General features: G+C 40.5%; 1 long non-coding RNA gene across 1 annotated transcript; it reads left to right on the top strand.

The window, feature by feature from the left end:
- On the top strand, positions 1-3,206 carry LOC104946187 (uncharacterized). The gene is made up of 3 exons (XR_798410.1): positions 1-105; positions 276-386; positions 3,078-3,206. It is a non-coding gene; the product is annotated as an uncharacterized lncRNA (long non-coding RNA).
- Positions 3,207-9,520: the final 6,314 nt, after the last annotated feature.

Genomic DNA, 9,520 nt, shown 5'->3' with positions numbered 1-9,520 from the left:
CATGTTTTTAAGTCCTGGTTAGTTAGTTATCATTTGTGGGAGTGTCTGGATTTTCCTAGAGAGAGTTTTGTTATTTTTGTTTTGCCTTGCCTCTACTGATTGAAGGTACTTTTCTGTTGAACATTTATTTTGGGTTGCACGTGATTTTCGTGATAGAGCCTTCCCCACAATGTTTTGTTTTAGTTCATGGAAGTCAAATTGAACAATTTGTTTGTGTTTGGTTGTACTTTTCTTAACCCTCTCTTTTGTTCGACTTCTGGCTCCAATAAACCAAGATGGCGACTGCTAAAAACCAAGATGGACGTTGAAAAATGCCAAACTCAAGGCTTCAAAACGGAAGTCCAGAAACCAGTGGGTGAGACCACGTCTATCTTCAAAAGGTTAAGGTGAGGTAAAGATGTCATGGTTCATTATGAAAACATGTTGACATCTAACACTATACAACTCATAACAGAAAACGTTTTATATGATCATTCACACTCCAGTCACATTTCACTGCTACTTGTTAATGTCCCCCTACATCCTCCATTGACACTTAAAGCTGTCACTGAGCATAAATCACTGATGTGGAAAAGTTGCACATGAAACTAATTCAAGGGAGACAGCCCTTCATCAAACTGTCACAGCATGTATGTATGTACTAGTGGAATCTGCATACTATATTAGGTGTTTCCACACATGGTATAAGCGCCTTCAGTCGTCTCCATGTTTAGTACAGGAGAACTGTCATTCAGGAACACACACCAACAGTACAGTGATCCTGCTGTGAGGCAGTCAGGGTCAAAGTGGAACTTCACCCCTCTCTTCCTCCTTGCTGAGCTCATGTTCTGTCAGGATTAATGAGCTGATAGAGGCTTGAGTGATGGATCAGAGAGCAGTGCTGCAGGGAGCCTGTTAATGGACTGCTGAATAATGAACAGATATTCAATTTCACAATTTAGCTATATTTACGCTGACTGAACACACCTCCAGAAGAAGCGTTCTTGTTGGAGGAATGAACCTTTGGAAGTTCAACAGTTAATCATCTTTTAACTCACTCACAGTTGGTATGGTAGGGTAGGGTAAACATTGTTGCCAGATGTTATTCTGTTGCCATTTCTTTTTTTGGTATGTTACATAAAAACCAAACAGGTGAAAAAGGATCGCTGGTCAACATTTAGCATCTGCCTTGCATAGTGACTAGTGTAAGCTCTATTCTCGTGTGTCTATCCAACAAATATGATATCCTGACATCAACAGCATTTAAATCTTCCCACAACTTTTGAATGCTACATTATTATTTGGGTATAGTAAAACTAAGCCTTGTTCTTATTAACAATGCCAGGCGACTGTCAGTTGGTTCAAAGTGCTTTGATAAATGTGTTACCCTTTAAAATCAAGAAAATGTAGTAAGCTCTGTTGTGACTTTACACCTTTACCTCTTGCTTCTTACCTATAGCAAGGGGTACCATTGAATTATATAACATTGCATTCATTGTAAGTCATTTCTCTAACCCTTACCCTAACATTTAACTGATTGACAAATCAAGCCTGAAAATAAGCTTCCTTATGAACATATATCAAACTTGAATATAGTAATTTGGAGACTCTTATCGCAGTGATTTTTGTGAACGTGCACGCTTGTATACATCTTGTGTGGCCTCTGGTTTTGTGTTTCTCTGTGTGTGTTCTGCTCCATCAACAGCCACTATTCTCGTCTTCCCATATCAAACAGTCAATGTCTATTCACTGTTCCAGGGCTGATTTATGGCCTGCTATTGTTGTTCCTCCCTGATATTGTTGAATACTGCAGACTGTGATTGCCTCCTCAGACCCCTTGCCACTCCGTACCCTGCACTGTCACCGCGGGGGCCCCCTGCGGACCTTACATACACTCTAATTGGTTTGGGAAGGATTTGGCAGCCTTTGAACTAAAGAAAGATAGAGGAAAGTGGAGAGTGAGGCAGAGAGATGGAAAGACAGAGAAAGAGCAAAAAAAAAAAAGGTGGAGAGGTGGAGGGAGTGTTTGTGTGGATGGGGGTGTAGTTTTGGGGCAGTTCTCTGTCCTCATCCTCAAAAACCAAACAAAACACATGCAGCAATACCACTGACACATTGAAACAGTATGCATTTTACTCTTGAATAAACAATATTGACATGCGCAGTAATGCCTGTCGCATGCAAAGTATCCCTCAAATTGGACAGATTGGGGTGGAGTGAAATGCATTCACATGCAGAGACAGAAGGGGCAGATAAAACGTGTCAGCCGGACAGAAAACTGTCAATTAAAAATGATCTCTGAAAGCCAAAGCTATTTTGAAGTCAGAGCTACTGCCCTCTCCCAATGTAAGTCGGATGAGCAGAGTTAGTTATTAGACAAAGATCTCAGTTTTATCAAAGGAACCTTTTAAAGTAGAGGAACAAAACAATTTAGGAACATTAGTCAAACTCAGTAAATCGCCGAAAATGTAGAAAACGTCTGATTGAAATTTCATGTTGGGTGCCAGCCGACATTTTGAGGGACAAGACGGGTGAAATGCCACACAGTCGTGCTCTCTCGGGGTGTGCCTCAGACAGTTCCCTGCTTCACTGAGCAGCGAACTGACCATTTCCTGAATTATCCAGTACCAGAATTTGACTGGATGTTTAGAGAGTGTTTCCAGAATGCATTGAGAACCTTTTGGAAGTCAGTAGGCACTGCGAGCCCTTTTGCTTCACTTCACCTGCCAGTCAGTTGCTCAGCCCTGAGAAAAGAGACACCAAAGTCCACGTGCTCCAGCCACAAAGTGAGGAGGGGGGGTGGGGGGGTGCAGGTCTTAGTGATGGATGGCTAAGCCCAGCTGAGCATATTGCTCCCTTAATAAAAGCTGCCCTGCAATCCACACGCAGCTAAGGGTGTATTTTCTCCTGGTGGCTCCCTCCGCCCTACTCACTCCACCATCATTTTAAAGAGCGAAAACTGGTTTAGGTGTCAGAAAGAATGATGCCCCTCGTCAGACTGTGACTCACCTCTGAGCGGTATCCACAGCTATATTCACACCGAGAGGCTCTCTGTTGATGTGCGCTGTTTTCTTTTTTCGCCCTTGTTTTTTCCAAAGGCCAAGAACAAACAAGAAAGACAAAGGGCATCATCAAAATCTCAACCGGTGACTTCAGAACCAAAACAATGTTTCCGTCTTTATTTGGCTGTTAGACAGGCAGGAGCCACAGCACAGCCGTGGAAATATGATCTGGTGAGTTGGAGGTCATGAACCAGGGAAACAGACTGATTTGATTGTTGAACACGTTGGTGGGAAATAATAAGAACAATTTATTTTACAAAATAAAAGTTTAAAACAGTGCCAAAATAGAGAATACTACAATAAAGCTTAGAAAATAACAATCCAATCCAGTTGGCTGGAGAACAAGCAAAAGAGATACACGTTTTTGACCGTTCAGAAACTCATAAAAGTACAGGAATCAGAAAACCTAACTTGAATGGATGTCCCTTAAACATTACATTTTATTATGTTTATTAAATGCTCCTGCTACATACGAACAAACTGCCTGCACTTTGTAATTTCGGTTATACCTGAGTCAAATTAATAAGTTACTCTATTCATACTTTTAGATTGAACTGAATAATACTTCAATCAAGTGATTATGTATAATTCACCAGGTTATCAGAACAATGTGTCCCCAAATACAACAGTTAAAGCAGGCAATGAAAAAGAAAGGCATCCAAAATTAAAAATTCTGTGATTACTCTTGTCAGTAGACCGTGCAGTTAGCAGAGTAGCGTTGGGTACACAGGAAGTCACTGGTGACCTCCCTGTAACCTCTGGCTTCAGTCAGACCGCTTCCTGTTCAGCCAACGACAAGACCAACAGTTACGAGAGGCGTCTAATATTGTGTAAAGTCCTTTTCCGATATATAATGAGTAATACTGCTGGCCAGTGCATGGTTCCTACCTTCCATGAGGTTGTAGAGGTTGCAGTAGTTGGTGCCGTGGTCTTTCATGGCGTACCAGGTCTCAGAAACAGACATAGCCTACAAACAAAGTCACAACTACAATAAACAACAAGGCTGCACATAATCATGATTCAGGCAGGAATGGGAATAAGGACAGATACCAAGAAAGGAAAACGGGCTGAGACAGAGAGGAAACAGATGAGAATACAAACCAAGAGAGGTAAATACATATGAGGAGAGAGAAGAGAAAGTGAACTTTAAGTGAAGACTATAGGAATCATGATAAACAGTTTGCTAGTTTGGTTTTCAGATACGTTTAGATAATAAATAATCTGAGAGCAAACACCTACCGAAACGTGACAGCAGGTGAAGAAGTGAAAGGGGACCAGCCGGAAGGTGATGTCGTCCACAGACCTCTTGAAGGGAGTGATGTGTTTGGCTGCAATGAAGTGGACAGAGGCAGACTTCAGCTGCAAAGACAACAATTCATATTTAAAGACTTGTGAATTGTTTCATTAAATTGACTTTCTTTAGTGAAGCAAACACAGAACAAAGTATTTGATACATCTGATTTACCAAATGGTGGGGTACAAAGTTTAAAGAATGCAACAAGACAAACAATCTACAAACGCTGAGGATGTCAGTCGTTATGCAATTTTCTTTTACGTGTACCTTGAACCAAATAAACGGGTTGTTTGGTGTTGAAGGGGTGGCCCAGTCCAGATTGTGTTATCCCAGACATAGGGCAAACAACAGACTTTTCAAAAACCTAAAACCCCTTTCATTTGTTTCAAGTTTTTATTATTTCCTTTTGCATCACATTCTCCTGCTCATATGTGTACCTAATTTCACTGGGGTCAAGTTTTGGATTTATTTTGATCACTTAAAAACTCACAAAATGTTGAGATATTTCCCAAAATGGTTTAATATTAAGAGAAAGAGTCAGTGGATCACTGTATATTGGCAAGAAAAATCTACAAGAGATTGTACAGTGCAATCAGAGAGATCCAGTAGTGGATCACCAAAGTCATTCAATTTCAATTCCATTAGTGACTAGTTGTACATATATTTTAGTCAAAAGCACAAATGTCAGAAAGGTCAAAATAAGTTGTTTCTTAATACGTTGTCCTCACAAGTACAGGAAAACACACACACGCACCTTATACAGGCACTTCTGTCCTCCCGAGGTGCAGCCAGCCATGGTTCTCCACTTCTGAATCTGTGAGACCAAGGCCTCATAAACCTTTAGACACGGTATCCCAAAGTACCTGTATGAGAAAAACAAGTCACTAAATGTGCATTTACCTTCGTCTGAGCTCTGGTTCTGAGAAACAACTGAAGCTGGGGTTGTAAAGAAAATGGTGCCATCTAGTGGACACTAGCTGTCACTGTTGTTTTTGGACTCAATTATATCACTTTTTGCGTCTTAATAATGACGCCTTTGAAATGCAGACTTATTTTACAGCATTATTTAGATGAAAACAGTACTAACCTTTTTTGGTGTTAAGCATAATGTCTCCATTGTTCTTTTGTAATGATTTGTATTGTATTTGTATTAAACACACACAATTGAAATAAAGATGGAAATTCAGAGAAAAAGAAGAAACTGTCGTAGTTCAGTCACGTGATTGAGCTCAGAAGAAGGAGATTTCCCGCTCACAATATAAATGGCATCTCAGCGTCCTGCTCTGTGGTTTGACTGGCTGGTTAAGTTAATTACAGCTAATAAGATGAACATATTAAGAAGATCACATGTTCTTTCCCAATCCCAACATATTCCCAAATGCATACAGATTGGTTCTGACTCCAAAAACAAGAATTGTCTAAGAATAGTCAGTTGGTATAGAAATTGATATACACTTAAAATATAATACTGTCAAACACAATAGGAAATCCAACCGTAGTTAAGTTTATATTGTGTCAGAGAAGAGTTGATTGAGGAAAGAATTGTAGACATACTGATTTTCTTGAATCTGTTTGTGTCTTTCCTTTATAACTATATCATTATTTGTGTTTTTCTACTCATGAGATGACATATCCTGGAAATACTCAAATGCCTTTTGCAGGCCACAACTTCCAGTCGCACACAGGAAATATTAACAACTAATGGGCAGATTGCTGTGAACATTGCTGGCTGCATCCTAAATTAAGTTTTACCTCATGGCCTTCCCTGTAGTGCCACCCAATGGACAAACTGGCTGCAAGAATAGCAACAAGCAACTATAGTCCACATGTAGTTGGATCTGTTTATCACTCAGTATGTTTGAGGACCTCTGCCAAATCCTGATGGACTTTACTTTGACTTGTTTTAGATGTTCTAACCCTATCATCATTTTCATTACAAATGCTCTGGATGTGAAACACATTAAATTGAATGACAGAAATAGGGCAATCATTTCAAAATTAACTAGACATTCGCCAGAATACTAGAGATGTGTACAGAATTATGCAATATTGGTCGGTTTTTGTTATGAAAACCCAACATAACACATCTATAAAGTATGTACAACAGAGAAAAAAGCATACCAATCCACTTTGCACTGGGCATGGAAAGGTCCGGCACAGCAAAGCTCAGAGGCACCAACTGTCAGGAAAACTGCAAAAAACCACTGCGATGGATTCATTTTTGCTTCAAACTTCCTCAGTAAAGTTCAGCCGGGATGTAATCCTCACACTGACAACAGCTCAGATGACCAAGAGACATCAAATCACAGGATGGTCATGTGCTTTTCTAAAAAGGAAATTCAATTAACTTCAGAGGACGAGCCAGGAAGAGAGGCTGCAGATATACTTGTTTTACACAGAAACTATTTGTTCTATTGCTTTTTCCCTTCCCACTTCTTTGAAATAAAAAAAGCTCCTACTTGATCAAATAAATTAGGAAAGAACTTTTTATTCAGCTTCTTCCACCCGCTATGCACCCAGGAGAACACGCTGCTTCCTTCCTGCTTGGCTGCTCAACCCTTGTGTGTTATGGCATGTGTGTGTGTGTGTAACACTTGACAGCCGTGTCTCAACAAAACACGGTATGTCACAACCCGTCTCACTTTTATACCTCAGTAACTGGAAGGAGTAATGATGAAGCGGAGTGATCACAGTTAAACTCCTCCACCCTGTCAGCTCTGAACAGTCTGCTGTGTTTCACTCATGGCTGAGCACTGACAGAAAGCGTACAATATGATATATCCATCCAGTGTCTTTTTCCCCTATCAGTCGACTTTTTAGAAACTACCCAAGCACACTGTTATCAAGTAAGTTCTAAGGACTTATTGCTCCACTGAAATATAATAAGATTGCATCTTTTATTAACCCTCATAAGGGCTGCACTCATCTTCTAACATCCAAGCTTCTGAGGCATCTCATATTCTTCCCAGCCCTATCAGATGTCCCTGCTCTCATTTGGTCTCATGTGGTCTTCTATAACTTGACCCTGCTGAAGGCTACAATGACCGTCAGTCCTTTCTCGGGACTCAATCAGGCAAACTGTTTTTCATTTCCTGGAATCAATCATCCCCGACAAGACATCATCTTCACTTCTTCCAATCAGCTTGTTGAGGATCTGTTCAGTATGTTTGCTCAATAAATGTTTACACTGCTGAAACATCTGCATGACTTTCAACAACATTTCTAACTCACGCGACAACCTAATTTTAAAGCTGGTGCCTCACAACAATTGTGAATTTTAAATTACATTGACATTTTGGCTATACTGTCCATCTTACATGTTCTCAATAAAGCATTGTTCTGAGTACAGGAACCCCTCATTCAACAAAATGACAGACTTGAGGTTCAGGTTTTTGCCGAAATATGCCGATAACAGACATCAAATCTCCCAGTAATCTGGCAGCCATGATGATGAATGTTTTCCCCGTGTAGATAAAGCAAACCATCTGTAAAGGATTGTACAATAGGTCAGGGATACTCGAGAATTTCTTTGTAACTTATTCTGAGTGTGAGAAAAAAATGGTCATGGCCACACTCTCTTTCATAGTTCCTACAAAAGAACACATCTGTACAAGTTGTTCTGCACGAGATCCAGTGTTCACGAGATAAAATGTACAACAAAATGCAGGCCATATTGGAAGTGTTCTACAGGAAATGCACCAATACATATATTAAAGAGAGAAACTGGAGAGAGTTGCCATTGTAGGTGNGTTAGTGTGTGTGTGTGTGTGTGTGTGTGTGTGTGTGTGTGTGTGTGTGTGTGTGTGTGTGTGTGTGTGTGTGTGTGTGTGTGTGACAGGTGGTGTTCTTTACTTAAGGCTTATGGTATTGCAGGTGCTCACTCTCAGTGCAATTTTCTTTGTATGTGGCATGTCACTCAAGAGATATTAATATTCTTTTGTATTGACAGCTTTAACAAAATCACTAATATTTCTACTATATATATATATATATATCCTTATCCATAAAATGACCTCTTTTAATTTGATGTTGTGTGAATATACAGTTACTTGTGAATCAGGGGCCCTTTAGAGCCCTTTGTGTGTATTCAATGGTGTACATCCTCTACTGCTTTTGGCTCCTTATTTCTAATGAAAATAAAATCTGAATGCTCCAGCTTACATTGATATTTAAGACAAATGTGTTTCACCAACTCTGTGTAAATAGTTTGTGTTTGGCCCTTTCCTGTTCCAACATGACAGAGCCCGTGTGCTCAAAGCAGCCCAAAAGAGAACTCTAACCAAACTCCATCCAACTGAACCCATCCTCAGTGTTAAAACTCATCCATGCTCCTCATTTTTTGTTATCTTTCCAGGTTTCCCTTCATTAACTGGCTCGTAGTAGACTTAATTGCCTCTTTACAGCCGTGGTCCAGGGTTATATGCACAGAAAAGCAATAACCATTCACTTCCTGTGTCATTTCCCTGTGCACAGGTAGTGCTAGGCTAATTGCATAACGTGGTAGTCAAAGAGCTTGTGCACCAGGTGTTGTTCAGGCTTACTGCAGTCAGATTGCATGCAGCACAGTTGTTTGTGTAGAAATCCTTGTCAGTATCTGGTCATGGACAGGAAGTTGGACAATGAATGTTAATTTGGGCGGAAAAGACTGAAACTACTCCCACATCCAAGCGTGATCTGCAGTTGTATGAGATACTTCGGGCACACAGATATGAAAACAGTGTCTACACATTACATCGGTTGAAGATAATATAATCCAAAAAAATATAATTGTGAAGGCCATGTCATTTTACAGTGTGTGTGTGTCTATGTTTACTGACTGCTGTCTCTATGGGAACCAGAAGAGATGACATAAATATAACATCACTTTGACTGGTGCTAATGTGTGTGTGTGTGTGTGTGTGTGTGTGTGTGTGTGTGTGTGTGTGTGTGTGTGTGTGTGTTCGTCATTTGGTCAGTGCTTTTATAGCTGGCGGATGAGGAGGAGGGCTCACCATGGGTCCAGACAGGAGAGAGAGAGGGGCCGCTGTCATACACACAAACACAAACCACATGCAGCTGTTCAGTGTCTGCCTGAGAGGCACGTGACACACACACACACACACACACACACAGTTTTGGATGAACACAGCATAAAGTGATTGTGTAAACGCTGTTACTCGGCGGTGCCCTCTCTTGTCTCTTTTGG

Source organism: Notothenia coriiceps, unplaced genomic scaffold, assembly GCF_000735185.1.
Source record: "Notothenia coriiceps isolate Sejong01 unplaced genomic scaffold, NC01 NC01_scaffold00000339, whole genome shotgun sequence".
Taxonomy (NCBI): domain Eukaryota; kingdom Metazoa; phylum Chordata; class Actinopteri; order Perciformes; family Nototheniidae; genus Notothenia; species Notothenia coriiceps.
This window is presented reverse-complemented; position numbering and strand designations above follow the sequence as displayed.